Genomic DNA, 19,557 nt, shown 5'->3' with positions numbered 1-19,557 from the left:
AGTCAATGATAGGGCTGACTGAATGGCTCATGCCTGTAATCCAAACACTTTGGAAAGCTGAGGTGGGAGGATTGCTTGAGGCCAGCAGTTCAAGATCAGCAAGGGTAATATACTGAGACTCTGTCTCTACAGAAAATTTTAAAAATTATCTGGGCATAGTGTCATGTGACTGTAGTTCTAGCTACTCAGGAGGTTAAAGTTGAAGGATCCTTTGAATTCAGGAGTTTGGCTATAGTGAGCTATGATTGCACCACTGCGCTTCAGCCTGAGTGACAGAGCGAGACTTAGTCTCTAAATAAATAAATAAATAAATAATGTGGATTGCCAAATGTCCATTCTAACTCCTTGCTCTAATGACAGAACCATATTTTTTAGCTGCATTTAGGATCAATCAAGCCAACACAATGTATATATATTTTTTTTACTCAACTATGAGCATTAACTCACTCTATTTCAATTGAATGAAAACCATCTAATACAAAACCTATTTTATAATAAACTATTTAATAGCTCACATATTTTATCAAGTGCTATACTGAAAGTGAAAAAGCAAAATGGTTGTACGAGTACTCCAAGTAAGTTTCTAATGAATGTGTATCACATAATTGTAAAGTTGAAAAGTCATAGTTCAAACCACCTGAAGTCAAGGACCAATTGTACCATGTAATATCAATATGTAACTTTCCACCTTTGCAAGTAGTCTTGATGCCTCGGTACTTTCCCTAGGTCATCATGCTTTGTTCACATTTTTGACTGCTCTATTCGTATATCTTCCTCTGATAGATCCTATTTCCTTTCTTCTTTCCCTAAGAATAATACAGGTGGAACAGCTCTAATCAGAAAATCCAAAATTCAAAATGCTCCAAAATCTGAAACTTTTTGAGTACTGACATGACTCCACATGTGAAAAATTCCAAACATAAGTAGTTAATGCGAACTTTGTGTCATGCACAAAATTATCAAAAACATTGTATAAAATGACCTTCAGGCTATAGTTACAAAGTGTATATGACACATAAATATTGTGTTTAATCTTGGGTCCCTTCCCCAGTATATCCCATTATGTGTGTGCAAATATCCCCAATTTGGTAAATGTGAAAAATTCAAAACACTTCTGTTCCTAAGCATTTCAGATAAAGAATCCTCAGTCTGTACCATCTCCCTGGTCCAATATGATATCATAACATGTTAAAATAGTGATAAAAACAGCACTCACCAATTAGAAATTTTAAGATTGTTTAATAAGAAAGATTTCTTATCAGAGGTTTACAAAATTCCCTGTGCTATGGACTGAATTGTGCCCCCTCCCCAAAATTCATATGTTGAAGCCCTAACCTCTAATGTGACTGTATTTGGAGATAAAGTCTTTAGGTGGTAATTGACATTTTATGAAGTCATAAGAGGGGGATAACTCAATACAATTGATGGCCTCACAGATGAGAGAGAAAGAGAGGTTTCTCTTTCTCTCTCCATGTGCAGGCTCAAAGGATAGGCCATGTGAGAATGAAGGGAGAAGGTGAGCATCATCAAGTCAGAAAGAGAGCCTCCATCAGGAATCAATTGACATGAATCTCAATCATGGAGGTTGGACTTCTTTTTTTTTATTTTTGAGATGAAGTCTCACTCTTGTCACCCAGGTTGGGGTGCAGTGGCGTGATCTTGGCTTACTGCAATCCCCCCAACTGGGTTCAAGCGATTCTCCTGCCTCAGCCTCCCAAGTAGCAGAGATTACAGGCTTGCACCACCATGCCTGGCTAATTTTTGTATTTTTAGTAAAGACGGGGTTTCACAACGTTAGCCAGGCTGGTGTTGAACTCCTGACCTCAGGCGATCTGCCTGCCTCAGCCTCCCAAAGTGCTGGGATTACAGGTGTGAGCCACTGCGCCCAGCTGTGGTTGGACTTCTTAACCTCCAAAACTGTGAGAAATTCATTTCTCGTCTTCAAGTCACCTGCCCTGTGGTCTTCTGTTAAGGCAGCCCAAGCCAACTAACATACCCGGTCCTGCAGTCATTATTCCATAGTGTAATGATAATTAGCATCATTATTCTTAAACCTCAATGTGTATCTGAATCTCTAATCAGATCAAACTACTTAGCACTTCCAGAAGATTATTCCAGTCCTCCTAGCCTCCTATGCTTTTTTAAATGTATTTTTTATTTTTTATTTATTTTTTTATTTTTTTTTGTCTCAAATGCTATGTATCGTTTTTCTCTGCCCAGTAAGTGGTCCAGTGCCACTGGACTAAAGCCACTGGCCAAGAATAAAACTTTGAGACTTGGTGGAGACATTTCTTGGAAGATTTTGATTTCTCACGTATTGACAGTTAGTTTGCCACTCCTCTGCACTCCCTTTTTTATGTCTCTATGGAACAGAGCACATTGAAGTAGAATCAATAAGTTTAGAAAATTCCTCTCATCAGTGAGCTCCTCAAGGTATCATTCATTACCGATGGTTTTATCCAAAGAATGCAGCATCCAGCCCATTATGTAAGATGTCTGCCTCAGTCATCTTGGGCTGTCATCATGAAATATCATGGACTGGATGCTTTGAACAACAGAAATTTATTTCTCACAGTCATGGAGAGTGGAGGTCCAAGATCCAGGTGTCATCAGTGTTTGGTTCACGGCAAGGGCCCTCTTCCTGGCTTGCTGGTCTACATTTTCTTGCCATGCATCATGTGACGGAGACAGAGGGAGAGCTCTAATCTCTTCCTTTTCTTACAATAACACAATTCCATCATGAGGGCTGCACCTTGGTGACCTCCTCTAAGCCTCATCACCTCCCCAAAGCCCACCTCATACTAAAATCACATTGGAGTTAAGATTTCAACATAGGCAGCACAAAAAATTAGCCAGGCGTGGTGGTGGGCGCCTGTAGTCCCAGCTACTTGGGAGGCTGAGGCAGGAGAATGGCGTGAACCCAGGTGTTGGAGCTTGCAATGAGACGAGATGGTGCCACTGCACTCCAGCCTGGGCAACAGCGCAAGACTCCGTCTCAAAAAAAAAAAAATAATTCAACATAGGCACTTGAGGGGATATAAACATTTGGACCAACTGATGTTTGTGATAATAATATGATCTTTGTTTTCTAACCTGTCATTTTCTAAAATATGTTCTTGGGAAAAAATCCTGCCTAAAAATTCTTAAGTATATACCGTATGTGTCTGCTCACTTTTGTATCACCCACGAAAAGATAAGGTACTTGAAGGTGAAGATGTTATCTTATTTGCAGCTTTTTCTCCAACATAAAGAACATGACATGTGACAGGTCAGGGCATAGATAGATGGAGAGAGAAAGGCAGGGAGAGATTATAGATAGATAGATAGAAATCCTAAATATTTTAACCAAAAACATTGAAACATTTCCTTCTTTTATATATATTTTTTTATTTTATTTTGCGACAGAGTCTCATTCTGTTGCCCAGCTCAGAGTACAGTGGCACGATCTCAGCTCACTGCAACCTCTGCCTCTCAGGTTCAAGCAATTCCTCCCAAGTAGCTGAGACTACAGACACATGCCATCAAGCTTAGCTAATTTTTGTATTTTTAGTAGAGATGGGGTTTTCACCATGTTGGCCGGGCTGGTCTTGAACTCCTGACCTCAATTGATCCTCCTGCCTTGGCCTCCAAAATGCTGGGATTACAGGCATGAGCCACCATGCCCAGCCAACATTTCTGAACTTAACACCTGTTAACTACCAATAGGACTAGTCATTAGTACATCACATTTTGCTAAATGTTGCCATTGATTTCTTGTACAACACTAGAAAGTGCTATCTGTTGGAAAGATATTTTAAAACAATAGTTTGTTGACTTTTATGTAACAGCCATAAACAAAGGTCCTTGGCTACTTTATCCAAGGTCTAACTGGAAGTATAGCCTTACTCAGAGGACCTACTTGCTATTTGTGCATGTTCTTGTGCGTTTGCCCATTCATTCATCCATTCAAAAAATACAAAGTTCCAACATGCAGCACACAGTTAATGGAATAGGAACTATCACTGTAATCACAGAGATCACATTGCTTTTTAGTTATATTTTCCCAGTTATCTTCATTAATCCAAAAAAATCACATAACCTTTCTTACAGATTTTGTTAAGATTTAACAGTATGAAGAGTTTTGAAATCATACAATACTAAAGAGGTGTGCTATAATTTTTTATGGTAAGCTCCCATATGGATTTTTTAGGGCAAGCACTCGTAAGTCTTTATTGTAGAGAGGAAAATGGAGACAAACTGGCTTTTCAAAACTCTTTTTAACTTCTTTTGGTTTTAAAAATTGAAGTACTTCAAACTAATTTAATCAACAAGAGCAAACACATTTATTGGAATGACATTATTGTTTCTTAATATCCAAGAAAAGCAGATAACCTGGACTAAATATTAAGAGTAAAGGCAGCCGGGTGTGGCGGCTCATGCCTCTAATCCCAGCACTTTGGGAGGCTGAGGTGGGTGGATCATCCGAGGTCAGGAGTTTGAGACCAGCCTGGCCAACATGGAGAAACCCTGTCTCTACTGAAAATACAAAATTAACCGGGCGTGGTCGCACATGCCTCTAATCCTAGCTACTCAGGAGGCTGAAGCATGAGAATCGCTTCAACTTGGGAGGTGGGTGTTGTGGTGAGCCGACATCGCGCCATTGTACTCCAGCCTGCTCAACAAGAGAGAAATTCTGTCTCCAAAAAAAAAAAAGAGTGAAGGCAAACTGATACCTTAGTAGAAAAATTAAAGCAGCCCAGATGTCTCTGCATCAACTTACTCTCAATATTTCTCTCTCACTAACCCTCTCCCTTTCTCTAGCCTGCATGCCATTCTTGGCTCCCACATTTACATCTTCTTCATTCAATAGAAGGGCATTTTCTGAGATTAGTCTCTTCATGATTTTGTCCAAAATTCACCAGAATTTGAATCATTTTCAGTGTTAAAAGAAAAGTTAATGTTAATGAAATAGAGATGAAAAGCTTTATTCATCTGATACACATAAGGGAGCATCTGAAAAACAGTTAATTCCCTTAGCAGCTGGATTGAAGTTTGCATAGGGTGAGGAGGAGAGAGGAGCATATAACTTTCAGTCTAGCCCAGGTTACAGTTCTCATCTTCTGGAACTGCTACTAAACTTGTGGTTGCAACAGTTAGATTTTCCCAGTTTTCGAAGTCTTATGTTCAGGGTCATTGGTACAATTCTTCACCAACAACCCTCAGAACAATCTTTTTAAGCTGTTTGTGTAAGCCTTCAGGGTTGTCTATCAGCCAAGGTTCAAGAGAAAGAGGAGTAGGAACAAAACGAGAAGGACAGTGAAAGAGAGGTGAGAGAGAGAGAAAAACAATGAGTCAAGGGTCAAAGCAAGGTAGTCTATGGTCTGAGTTAATATGGTGGCCAACATTTGCTCAGGAGTCTACCCTTGATCCAGTTAGCTTGAGTTTGTAATGGTGGGTCACAGAGTGGAAACAAAGATGCTATTGTCTTCCTTTGGGTGGGGCAGAGGCATTTTTCATAGAAACAGAACCAAGCTGTGACAGAAGGAGTATAGCACAGAAATTAAACAAGATCAATAAATGTAGTTTCAATATCCCCAGTTATTGAAGGAAAATAGCTGACTCCTTTGGCTAACACAGCAAGATGTCTGTCATTAAAATTATCTTCAAATGCAAACAAAGGTTTACTTCAGAGAAGAGAATAAACCACTAGAGTAGAACTGGATAAATAGAGTAGAACTGAATAGTTGCTGTGCAAGATATTCTTTTTTTTTTTTTTTTTTTTTTTTTTTTTTTGAGACGGAGTCTCGCTCTGTCGCCCAGGCTGGAGTGCAGTGGCCGGATCTCAGCTCACTGCAAGCTCCGCCTCCCGGGTTCACGCCATTCTCCTGCCTCAGCCTCCCGAGTAGCTGGGACTACAGGCGCCCGCCACCTCGCCCGGCTAGTTTTTTTGTATTTTTTAGTAGAGACGGGGTTTCACTGTGTTAGTCAGGATGGTCTCGATCTCCTGACCTCGTGATCCGCCCGTCTCGGCCTCCCAAAGTGCTGGGATTACAGGCTTGAGCCACCGCGCCCGGCCGCAAGATATTCTTATACTGAGTGAAGGCTAAATTGGGGAACTTTAAAAATCTTCTATAAGGCTGGGTGCAGTGGCTCACACCTGTAATCCCAGCACTTTGGGAGGCCAAGGCAGATGGATCACTTGAGGTCAAGAGATTGAGATCATCCTGGCCAACATAGTGAAACCCCATCTCTACTAAAAATACGAAAATTAGCTGGATGTGGTAGCACGTGCCTGTAGTCCCAGCTACTTGGGAGGCTGAAGCAGGAGAATCACTTGAACCCGGGAGGCAGAAGTTGAAGTGAGTCGAGATTGCACCACTGCACTCCAGCCTGGAGACAGAGCAAGACTCCATCTAAAAAAAAAAAAAACTTAGATAAGTGATTCTATAAATGGGAACAGAATAGGTTACAAAATACACGGCTTTCACCAGCTTACATAAACCTTACTGCAATCATTTAATTAAGATTAGCAAGTATCACAAAAGTGTTCTGTTTACACTTTTATGATCCTAATTAATTTATTTCCCTTTGTTACACTGACCACCTAGGTCATCATACACTACAGTTTGAGGAAGCTATCATGATGTTCTCTGTTTCCTAATGTATTCAGTGATCCTCAAATATCAGTGAAGGGCAATTTCAAAACAATAGTATTAATAATCTAATTCAGTCTAGCTATCACCAATGGCCATATCTTAATAGAAAATCACCTTTATATTTTTCTAAAGAGATTATTATATAACTATGATGCTGTTCTACTTAATAAGATAATAACAGATTTCTACCAAGTAAGGAGATATTATGCAAATTTCTTAGTCCATTTTCCTTTTAAAAACTAATTACTGATTACAGGCATGTAATGTGTAGTAAAGTAGTAGGTAGTAAAGATAGGTAGTAAAGTGTCCTTTTAGTAAAGTTTATCTGCTTTCCTCTTTGTTTAACCGTCTATGAACATTCAATATGATATTGTAAGCCAGATGAATATATACTGATTATTTGCTTCAGAAATCTCTGGTGTAACTATCTGTCACAGTACTTCACTGTGAAAGAACAAAGTTGAAGAATATATGCAAAATTACACTGGGACTCCATAAAGTCATGGACATTATATCATGTTTATGTATTTAAATAGCTGAAAGTCATTTGCAGTCTTAATGTGCTTAGATGATATAACAAAGGACATGATGAACATGGGCCTCGAACCATGTCTGGGCAAGAAATAATGGTGACATTTGTCTAAATGCTGCATATATTCAACACATTTTGGCAGATTTTATTGATGAAAATGATTTTTGGAGAATCAGTGTTCAGTTTCAGAAATAAAAACATAAATTTCCATTTTTCTTGTTGAATTATATTTCCCTCATGCTACATTAGCACTAATTTTAAAAGGAACTGGTACAATATGTGTATCTGTATTATGTGGTAAGTTAAGCTATTGTATTCTGAAATTTAGAAGCATTATTTTCAATGAAAAAAACCACACAAATAGAAATGTGTATGAAACACTCACTGAATGGTATTTCTTTAATAGTAAAGGCACAATATATCAAAATCTCCTCTTTCCTTTTTGCAATAATGTAGAACTGCAAAGTTAGCTAATGTCATCTCATAATTAAACAAAATCAACTGTGAGAAAATTAAACTGATTGCTTCACAATTATGGTTGAGCAAACACTCAGTTTGTCCCTGTTTCATCTCCTGCTTCAGGTCTTTGAGAAATGTCCCATTATTTTGCCTCCGTAGATTTACAGGGAAGAATATGTTAATATTCTTGAATGAACTTGCATTTGTAGCATTTATACTAAAGTTACATCAACTAGGCCTTATGCACGCATATTTATAAGTTAAAATATTCTGCACAAATATGATATATTTTAAAGTCTATACCTCTTATAAGTATTATTTTTTCCTGCTGAAATTCAAGGCTATCAAATAAGTGTATGTTTTAAGAGTTGTACAGTGAGAATTTGAAGGCAGTCATGATGTAATCACTGTAATTTTTTTAATTAAATGGTGGCAGATAGGCCAGATAAATTGTGGGAAAGGGTCAGATAAATGATGTTATGGATGATGTAAACTTTTGTCATATTTTATATTAGTTGTTATCTATGCTTCTGTTTATATAGCAGGATGATTCTACTGCATTCTGTCATTAACACTGATTTGTCCATATCAGCACAAGTGAAATCTGCCCTACCCTAAATGAACCAGTTATTCCTAACCTATACCATCAAAAAAAGGTTATGTATATCAACCTTCATTACATATTATGTAGAATACACCCAATATACATTCTAGATAAAGTCTTTGCATACATCTGAGTTATGTGTATGAGTATACATTTATATATACTTATATATCATATGTTTAAGATATATATTTTTTTGAGGATCCATATATGTCAGTGAACATGTACTCAATGAGATTTCATTATTGTGCAAACATAAACAGTGCAGTGTTATGGGATATTCCAACCAATTATAAGATCAAATCTCTTCACTTATTCTATTTGTTTTTGTTGTTATTGTTGTTGTTTTTTGAGACGGAGGAGTCTTGCACTGTCACCCAGGTGGGATGGACTTCGGTGGCATGATCTCAGTGCACTGCAACCTCTGCCTCCTGGATTCAAGCAATTCTTCTGCCTCCGCCTCCCAAGTAGCTGAAATTACAAGTGAATGCCACCACACCCGGCTAATTTTTGTATTTTTAGTAGAGACAGGTTTTCTCCATGTAGACCAGGCTGGATATGAACTCCTAAAGTGATCTGCCTGCCTCGGCCTCCCAAAGTGCTGGGACTACAGGTGTGAGCCACCGCACCTAGCCTCTATTTGTTCATTTTTATAAGGCAATTCCTCACTGAAGATGTAGAATCCCTTCTCTTTTCTTACTTCATTATTTTTTTCTAGAAGTCAACGTTAACAAGAGAAGTATATTGAGACACTTGAAAAAGATGAGATTTACAAAAACATCTTGACAATAAGAAAAAAACCTATATATCATTTATATCTAAATCAATCAGATACTTTAAAGACTTCTCTCATAGGATCCTATAACCAGGGTTTTGAAAAATGCTTTATATTTAGAATAGCTAAGAAATAGGAACTTAGTCTGCCTTCCTGTTATGAATTCTACACCACAGCCCAGTATGAGCTGAGATAATTAGAGACTCTTAATGCTATTGTTCCTGCACCTTATATTCATGAAAATTGCATAGATATTTAGAGAAATCTACATTCCACTAAACATCTATTTATCTATTTATATATGTATTTACAATTTTTGCATTTTAGAATATGCATGCATTCACTAAATGTGATATAGTTAGGCTTTGTGTCCCCACCCAAATCTCATCTTGAATTAATATCCCCAAAATCCCCACGTAGCAAGGGAGAGACCTGGTGGATGTAACGGAATCATGGGGGTGGTTTGCCTCTTGCTGTTCTTGTGATAGTGAGTCAGTTCTCAGGTTATCTGATGGTTTTTATAAGTAGTTCTTCCCCGCTTTGCTCAGCACTTCTCCTTCCTGCCGCATTGTGTAGAAGGTTGCTTGCTTCCCTTTCAACTTCTGCTGTGATTGTAAGTTTCCTGAGGCCTCCCCAGCCATGCTTAATTGTAAGTCAGTTAAACCTCTTTCCTTTATAAATTATGCAGTCTCTGGCAGTTCTTTATAGCAGTATGAAAACAAAGTAAAACAGTATGTTTTGACATGTCCGTATAATTTGGTTGACTCACCTGGCCCCTTGCAGCTTGGTACAAATTGTAATACAATTTCCATGTTTATTTATCTCTATCAAATAATGAAAACATGGCATCTGCATTCAGCGATGAAGTTTCTCATTGTTATACAGGCACAAGTTTTATCTACTAAATAATGTTTAAATAACTTAAAACCAAGTTCTAGTTATATATCTATTACTCCAATTTGGTCTCAATAAATCACATGAAAGGAAGGTAGATATTGTTATTTTCATCTAAGAGGAAACCCAGTTTGAGAAAAATGAAATAACTTGCTTAAGGTCACAAATCCAGTAAGTAGTGGAGGCTAAACTGAAATCAAGGTTTTCAGGCTCCAAATTCTCTATTTTTGAATGTTCTATAACCCACCAAAGTAAATATCATATATTAAGGTAAAAAAACATATTTCACACTTTTATACCACTAAACTTCATTACAATTCTATATAGAATAGCACATGGACATTTTAGCAGTTCTGTAAAACATCAGGGTAAAAGCTTTTCTCCTGTAACTCACTATCAACTGAAAGACAAATTTTAGTCTGTTAAAAATAGAAGAAATATCATTTGCAAGTTGAAGAGACAATGATGCACTTTTTCATTTTGTTAACTCAACTGGAATTAAAATTATATTAACTCATCATTTTTCTCTTTCATATAACAAATAACTTATTCTGCTTCTCACCATTGTAATGTGTTTTTTAAAAGTCTAACAACTCTTTCTGTTATTTGACAACTTTATGTTAGAGTTAAAAGTTAAAAACAGTTTTTCTTTTGACGTTTAAAAATACAATACAACAATGGAAAAGGGAATCTGCGTGTCATTGTACATTGCAGACTCCATGTGGAATTTGCTAGTTAATCAGAAATTCCAATAGCATACATATTCTTATATCTCTGGTTGTTTCAACTGATTCTTAATAATTAAAGAAATTTTTCAAAAATATAGTGTATATTTTAATTATATAAGAATATGTAAATTTTGGATGCAATTAATATTTAAACCATTAATCTGCACTTCAATAATACAGAGTTGACTCTTTTGAGATAAAAGTCAGCCAGGATTACAAACTCTAGTAGTATTTTTTAATAAATAAAAAACATTGAAGAAACAGCTTTGTTTTCCAATCCCTAGTTTTCTTCATTTGGTAAATAAATATTTGCTGAACATGTATAAAATGTCAAGTATTGTGTGTGCTTTGATAGTTATGTATAAGTATGAGATATGAACTATTCATAGAATATTAATCTTTTTTGCATATTTGCTTATTTCATGTTCTTTTTCAGTAAGGCTTTGTGCCTTATGATTACATATAATCCAATGGAATGAAATAAAATTAATTGGATGAGGACATCAGAATGAAAGAAAAATGAAAATTCTTTGAAACTAGGGATTAAGTTAGTATACAAAGTCCATGCCAAGAAGAATTAGTTTCTAGCAATGTATTCCACATGTGGCTCTAAGTGTTCCGTCTATCCACAAATAGAAAAAAACAGACACAATTACATGATTCAGATCTTCCAGAAGTTAAATGGACATACACATAATTGTTTTGTTCAATAAAAGGCAAAGCTATTCCTTTTAGCTGTGTAATAAGAAAATATCTCTCATTATTCTTTTTCTAAGAATACTGAAAATAATGGCCATCAACAATATCTTTAAGTAAATAATCTGATGTTTCACAGAATATTTTCTTGAATATGTTGTAAAAGCACTTCTATGTAAGATCTGAATTTTGTGTGGTTGAGGATTAATTAATGCTCTGTGAAGGTCTGGCTTCATTTCAGGAAGAATTTCCAGTATCCAGAGAAAATGGCTGGCCCGTAGTCCTTCTGGCATGCCTTCATAAATGCCGCTTATTTTCACTAACCTCTCCATCTGTACTGAGTGACAGTATGTTTATGGTTATTTCCCTTGAAAAGAAACTAAAGTTCAGAGAGCCTTTATTGTGTGTTACTTGCAAATCCTACACTAAAAAAGTCAGTTAAACCTGGGCTGGTAATGACGCAAGCATGAATCAAAAGGCATCTCACCTTTGCTCAGAGGGAAGCTTCAAGAAATCCTTGAAGGCAAACATCCCTTCAAAGACAACACACGAATGAATAGGGATGGGGTCCCAAAATTCTGAATCTGAGCATTACAGTATATAAATCTCATGGAGAAAAGAACACATACATCCGGCAGAGTGGGATAGGCACATATAATTCTAAACAACACATGGTAGGAGATTTACAGTTAAATAATAGAGATGACTGAGAATATTGCTGACCCAGGGCAAGGAAAATTTTGTTATTGGGCACAATTGAGAATAATGAATTTATATAAGCTGGAGTCAGACAATTCTGAATCCTTATCCTTGAATGGATAAACCAGAGAGTGGGACTAATAAAGTGTTCACAGATTGCACATTTTATTTGGAAAACTATCAAGGATAATTAAAGGGGGCAAGAGATTAGCTAAGATATAATTGGTTCTGGGAACAAAAGCAATAGAGTTTCATGAAGCAAAGAGCATTCATGATTTGGGTGAAGTGGGGCATTCACCTAGAATAAAAGCCGTGCTAAGTTGGCTCGGGTTACATCAGAGACACATGTAATATAGGTGGTTAAATGGATGGGGGGGTTAATGGACATAAATTCTTAGTCCAGGAAAAGTAAGAAGAAATTGTCCTATTTTTGTGAAAACTGGCATGGAAAACGGGGAAGCAAAAGAGAAAATTTTACAAACTATTAATTAGTTTCATTAGCTTAAGATATAGTCACGTAAATGCATCATCAGAATTCTGAAAAATTAAGCCACTACTAACATACCCTCCGAATATGATGGTAAAGCAATAGTTTATCAAGATTAAAAAAGAAAACTTAAGTGTATTTTTCTCAGATATATTTTATATTTTAGCCAAAGAGCCCACACAATTGTTTTATGTTAACTCATTTCTCACAATTGCAGTGCTGACTCATTTCTCCCAAAATGAGAAACTACAACCTTTCTTTCTTTCTTTTTTGAGACAGAGTTTCACTCTGTCCCCCAGGCTGGAGAGCAGTGGCATGATCTCAGCTCACTGCAACCTCTGCCTCCCAGGTTCAAGAAATTTTCCTGCCTCAGCCTCCGAAATAGATGGGATTACAGGTGCCTGCCACCACGTTTGGCTAATTTTTCTATTTTCAGTAGAGATGGGGTTTCACCATGTTGGCCTGGCTGGTCTGGAACTTTTGACCTCAAGTGATCCACCCGCCTCAGCCTTCCAAAGTGTTGGGATTACAGGCATGAGCCACTGCGTCCGGCCAACTACAGCCTTTCTTCTAGAACACCATAATATTAAAAATAAAAATTTTTAAATTAATTATTTATTTATTTTTACTGCACAGTTGTTGAGTTGATGTTAATGTAAAGTAAATTTTTAGGGGACAGAATCAACCAGTAATGTTGCTTTTGAAAAGTATGTTTGTCCTAGATAAGTGTTTGCTACTTGCTTATTAGTTCTAATCATCAAGTTAAAATTATACGTTCAAGAAATTTGAGGGGAAAATTTCTGTGAAGGATCAATGGGAACTTGCCAGAGAAGACAGGGAGAGCCTTTGGATTTTGATGCAAGGCTGACATTTGTGAATGGAAGAAGGAAGTTCAGGAAGGCCCTCATATAATAGGGCAGCTCTGAAAAAAGTAATGCTGACCAGACAGATGGCGAGTCCTCTAGCCAAAACCAGAGGAGTGCACATCGTGCAAGGATGAGCTGGCATTTTTAGTTCTGTTTTGCTTAGTCATGAGCTTGGAACAGCCTGAAAGAACATGGCCTTAGTGGTGGTAGATCCACAGTGTAAGAGCAAAATTAAAAAAAAATAAGCAAGTTCCACCCCACAGAAGAGGATGGAAGATAACCATGACTCTCTCAGAGACTGCTCTGTGTAGAGAAGTAAAAGAGAGGACTCCTGAGAGAATTCCTGTCCTTGGGCTGTCCTTCACACTGGGGAATGGTCCCGGAAGATCTTAAAGTCCTAAATGTGGTTTTAAAATGGTCTCGGATCAGGAGCAATCCCAGATATCTGGGACATGCAAACCCAAATCCTATGCTGAGGAATGTACCCTAAGCGCAGACCTCAAATATTCCCTCAGATAAAGTTCTGTGGAGATGAGTTCCCAACAAAACTATCACAAACAGATGGAGAGAGAAGTTTCTATGAGCGGATTTATAGATAAAACAAAGGATACAATCAAACCTCAAGTGGTTGTGAAACTTGAGGGTCTTCATAATAAAAATACAATTTAAAGAGCTTGTAAGCTGGGTGCGGTGGCTCATTCCTGTAATCCTAGCACTTTAGGAGGCCGAGGTGGGTGGATCACTTGAGGTTAGGAGTTCGAGACCAGCCTGACCAACATGGTGAAACTCCATCGCTACTGAAATACAAAAATTAGCCAGGCGTGGTGGCGGGCACCTGTAATCCCAGCTACTCTGGAGGCTGAGGCAGGAGATTTGCTTGAACCCGGGAGGCAGAGGTTACAGTGAGCCAAGATTGTGCCACTGCACTTCAGCCTGGGTAACAGAACGAGACTCCATCTGAAAAAAAAAAAATGTATAGTTCATGTGAGCAGAGTTCTAAGTGCTTTTATAAGTAACTCATCTTTTCCTCATAATTCTGTCAATAGGGAATATCATTTCACAACACAGCCAACAAATATATGGTGAGTGCCAAAAGCACCAAGATAATGCAGAAGTAATAGCAGCAAGGAAAGCAGGACGTCCATGAGGCTTGCCTTCTAATGAATACAAAATCCATATTAACCCCTATTTTCTCTCTTTCTGTCCCTGTGTCTCTGTCTCTCTCTTTTTCTCTCACTTTCACAACATGCATGTACATAACACATATACAACACAAACATTTCCTTTGCAACTTTATAGACAGATGAAGGATAATGAAAAAAATCTAGGAAAGCCAAAAAAATAACAAAATGATATATGCAACAGGCATTGAAATCATCAGCCAGCACATTATATAGCCTAGCTACTGTGTGATTTTGTATTTCATTTATACAAAATCAAATTTTCTTTCATTTAGAAAACTAGGAAGAATTTCTAACTTCACCATCTTCTTCCTGGAAACCATGGGGAGAAGGTTTAGTCCCTGGTGTTTTCGGTTTGCATCTCTATACGTTTATTTACGTTTCTCAACCTAACAATAACAGTGGAATTAAATGAAAACCGAAAGTGTTATGATTTAAACAGGAATAATTTCTCTAGATTTTTGCAGGCCAAGTGATACAAACAACAGAATGATTTATTTTTCTAAAATAGGCTTAGTAGAAACCACACTATTACTTCCTGGTCTGTGTTTGTCATCATCATTTTACTATTTTTTTAACTAGCAAAAAAGTTGTATATATTTATGTTGTACAACAGTATGTTTAGAAATATGTATACATTGTGCAATGGCTAAATCAAGCTATTTAATATATGGCTTACCTCACATACTTACCTGGTTTCAAAGTGAGAATACTTGAAATGTACTCTCAGTGATTTTCAAGCACTCTATACAATACATTGCTATTAACTATCATTGCCATGTTGTATAGCAGATCTCTTGAGCTTGTTATCATCCTCATTTAATATTAATACATGAGGAGATAAGACCAGGATCTGTCTTTTATTTCCTTTATTGCTTTCCTTATGTAGTGCTATCTACTGTTACACTAGATTTTTCCTATGCAATCCAAGAATAGAGATTTCCTAAAACAATTAATTTAGTGATTTGAATGCAACTAGTTGGTAAATCTGTTTTTATTGTCAAACGTATAAGTAAATAATTTTAAGTAATATGAGTCATTCTCTTTAATATTGACCCATGAATTATTTGTTTATGATTCATAGGCCAATATTAAAGAGAATGACTCATATTATTTAAAAAGTTTATAATTTGAGATAAACAGGAAAATAAAACATAATACTAATTTTAATAATAAAAAACTTTGTTCTGACATGCATGATCTATTTTTATGGTAAGAGCGACCTAATGTGCCAGTTACTGTTAGCGATCAGGTTATACAGATAGGACCCTGAGAAAAAGAGAAGATAAGAAAACTAATGAAGTTAAAAAAAAAACAGAGCATGGACTCAAACCAATATCTGACTCAAAGCCCAATCTCTCACCTATTAGTTTCCAAATGTTATATCTATAGGTGAACTCACTAAAGCCTTCAGACATAAGATTCAAAAATATGGTGTTTTCACATTTAAATTATGAGTAATGTTTACTAATAGATAATTTCTGAATAGACCAAGTTCTTGTTATTTACACATTTATAGTGTAAATAAAGTTTTGAGACATCTGGGTAGGGACTGAAACAGCAGACTGGAACTTAAAAGCAGAAGTTTAGATGAGAGGGATATTTAAGTGTATTAATAAGGATTGAGGCTGTAAAAATTAATGAAATTGCCTGAGAAAGCATTTCAAATAAGAAGAGAGGCGGGCTTGGCAGGGCACAGTGGCTCATGCCTATAATCACAGCACTTTGGGTGGCCAAGATGGAAGAAATGCTTGAGGCCAGGGGTTTGGGACCGACTTGGTCAATATAGTGAGACACCCATCTATATTTAAAAAAAATAAAATAAAAGAAGAGAGGTGGCCTGAAACACAGACATAGAGTTACCCAATAAGTGGGGCAAGGAAGGATAACCATGCGAAGGAAACTGATAAACAGGGCCAGATAAGGAGATAGAAAATCAGGTCAGTGGGATGCCTCAGAAGCCAAAGAAAGATGTTTGCAAAAGAAATTGATAAACAGCTTTAATAGTTGGTAGAAAGAGGATAGAAAACTTTTCCATAGGATTAAGCCAAAGTGAGCACAAAGGTGACCTATAAGCTGCAAAGGTTTGCACTAGAAGTTCTAAGGTAACCATAAGTTTGAATACATTTGAAAAACCATTGCAGAGAGTATGAGAGTAAGTTGACTAGGTATACAATTTCAGGCAATTTAGGAAAAAATAATTGAAGGGCTGATTATAAATTTATTCATTAATTCAAAAAGTGTCTAATAATTGCAGTAAATGAAACACTGAGTGGTTTAAACGGGTACATTTGGAGTGTAAAACAGACAATATCCCCTGCTATCATAGAAATTAAGGTCCAATAGAATGATAAAGAAACAATAAATATCAAGTAAAAATGTTTTAATACATTAGAAAATGGCCAGTGTTTTTTTGTTTGTTTGTTTGTTTAAAGTAGATCGTCACAATTAGAAAGATCAAGAGTGTTTGAGGTCAAAGCAGGTTGCATTTTAAAGTGGGATTGACCAACTGCTGGATATCTACACAAAGGGAAAGGAATCATTTTTATAAAAAGACACCTGCACTGCTATGTTTATTGCAGCACTATTCATAATAGGAAAGTCATGAAATCCACCTAAGTGCCCATCAATGGATGATGGATAAAGAAAATATGGTACATACTAGGGCCGGGTGCGGTGGCTCATGCTTGTAATCCCAGCACTTTGAGAGGCCAAGGTGGGCAAATCACCTGAGGTCAGGAGTTCGAGACTAGACTGGCCAACATGGCGAAACCTCGTCTCTACTAAATATACAAAAAAATTAGCCAGGTGTGGTGGTGGGCACCTGTAATCCCAGCTACCCAGAAGGCTGAGGCAAGAGAGTTGCTGGAATCTGGGAGGCAGACGCTGCAGTGAGCCTGGACAGAACCATTGCACTCCAGCCTGGACGATAGAGCAAGACTCTATCTCAAATAAATAAATAAATAAAATACAGTACATACACCAGCCATAAAAATAATAAAATAATGTGTTTCGCAGCAACACAGATAGAGCTGGAGGCCATTATCTTGGGTGAGATAACTCCAAAAATCAAATACTGCGTATTCTCACTTATAAGTGGAAGCTAAACAATGGGTACACATGGACATAAAGAGGAAAATAATAGACACTGGGGACTCCAAAAGTGGGGAGGATAGGAGGGAGATGAGGGTTGAAAAATAACCTCTTGGGTACAATGTTTACTTTATGGGTGATGAGTACATTAGAAGCACAGATCTCACCATTACCCAACATATCCACGTAACAAACCTGCACAGGTACCCCCTGTATCTATAATACAAAATAAAGTGGGATTGACAACAATACTCAGTTTGGTTGATATTTCAGCAACAATGCAGATGGAAAGATGTGAGAATTAGCCATGCAGATATCTAGGGAATAGCACTCTAGGTATGAGAACAGCAGTGCAAACTCCCTGAGGTGTCAGGGCAGCGTGCATGAACAGTGAGAGGAGAGTAATAGGAGATGAGGTTAAGGAAATAGTGGGAATGAGTGTAGGGGCCAGAAAGTGTAGAAACTTGAAGGCTGCTCCAAGAATTCAGGTTTTACTGAGTGAAATAGGAGCCTTCCTATTGCTAACAATGTGTACTAGTCCCCTCATTTCTCCAGTGGTGTTCAGTTTAGGATTTCTAAGCACTGAGAGTGACTTCATAACTAGTGTTGACAATTGCTACAAAAAACTGCATGAGGAAGGAATTGTTTACAAGCATCTTATGAAAATGCAAACCATATGTTTTCTGCTTAATAATGAACAGAGGTAAGAAATTAACGGGTGACTGTTTTAGAAGAAAAGAGAAACAAACTGAGGTTTAATGTATATGTTTGTATTCTCATTCACTGATATCAAGATAAATACATTGAGTCTGGATCCAGGATTTGAGGCTTTTTCAGCATCAGACCCTCCTCTTCTCCTTAGTCAAATCATTCCCATTTGTAAAACTAAATTACTGTTTCAAAGTGCTGAGACAGAAATGGGGGGGAAAAAAGAAGATAATTTTGAGCCAAAAATGTTTTAACATAGCAGGAAACTTTAAATTAAAAAAGACACTTCTTAGTATTATACTTCTGGAGCCTAAATCTAATTTTTTTTTGGCAGGGGAGGCCTACAGATCATTTATTCATTCAGAAAACAGAACAAATAAACATTTATTTATTGACTATGAAGCAAAAATTAAGATGGGTCTTGGGGAAGTATTCTCTTTAGAAACTCACAGTACAGTGTGCTTCTTCTCCACTTATTTTCTGTGTTGTAGTGAACTATATTTTTCCCTTTGTAAGTACATGTGAATTACTCACTTTTGATTCCAGTCAACGCAACACTAGAATTATTCAATGAAATTACATTTTCTTATGGTGCTCAGAGGATAGCCCATTGTCAGTGTAATTGAGGCCCTTTCAAAATGTAATTTCCATTAACAATGTTTACTCTGAAATTGTCTCTTTGGCTTTCTTCATATGGTAGAATCTATGACTGAATGAAAGTGCTAGGTTTGAAATTACTGCATCTATAAATGTAATATTTACTTTGAGTATTAATGATTGTAATGGTTGACTTTTAAGATCATTTCAGTTGCTCTGATAACGGAATAGCAATGCAAGAAATTAACGTGACGGATGACTGCATTAACTAATTCCAGTTAAATAAACCTCTGATTCTCTCCCCAGCTCACATGTTGTTCACATAAATGCTTGGAGAAAACGTAAAGATTATAGTTCTTTTTATACATTTTTAATATACATGCATCATACTGAAAATTTTGTATATATTATATAAGGAAAGAATTATTCATAAATTTATAAAAGCAAATTCCATTCTCTGACTGGCAATAAGATCCCTTAACACCCATATGTATTTCCTATACAGGTATTATTAAAATGAAAAATATGCAGGTTTAGGCATATATCCACTAAATCAAAAGCCCATTTTTGTTTAAATATTTTTCTTCAGCTATATTATATCAT

This window comes from Trachypithecus francoisi, unplaced genomic scaffold (genome assembly GCF_009764315.1).
Source record: "Trachypithecus francoisi isolate TF-2019V2 unplaced genomic scaffold, Tfra_2.0 Lachesis_group2, whole genome shotgun sequence".
Classification (NCBI taxonomy): domain Eukaryota; kingdom Metazoa; phylum Chordata; class Mammalia; order Primates; family Cercopithecidae; genus Trachypithecus; species Trachypithecus francoisi.
Note: the sequence above shows the minus strand (reverse complement) of the source record.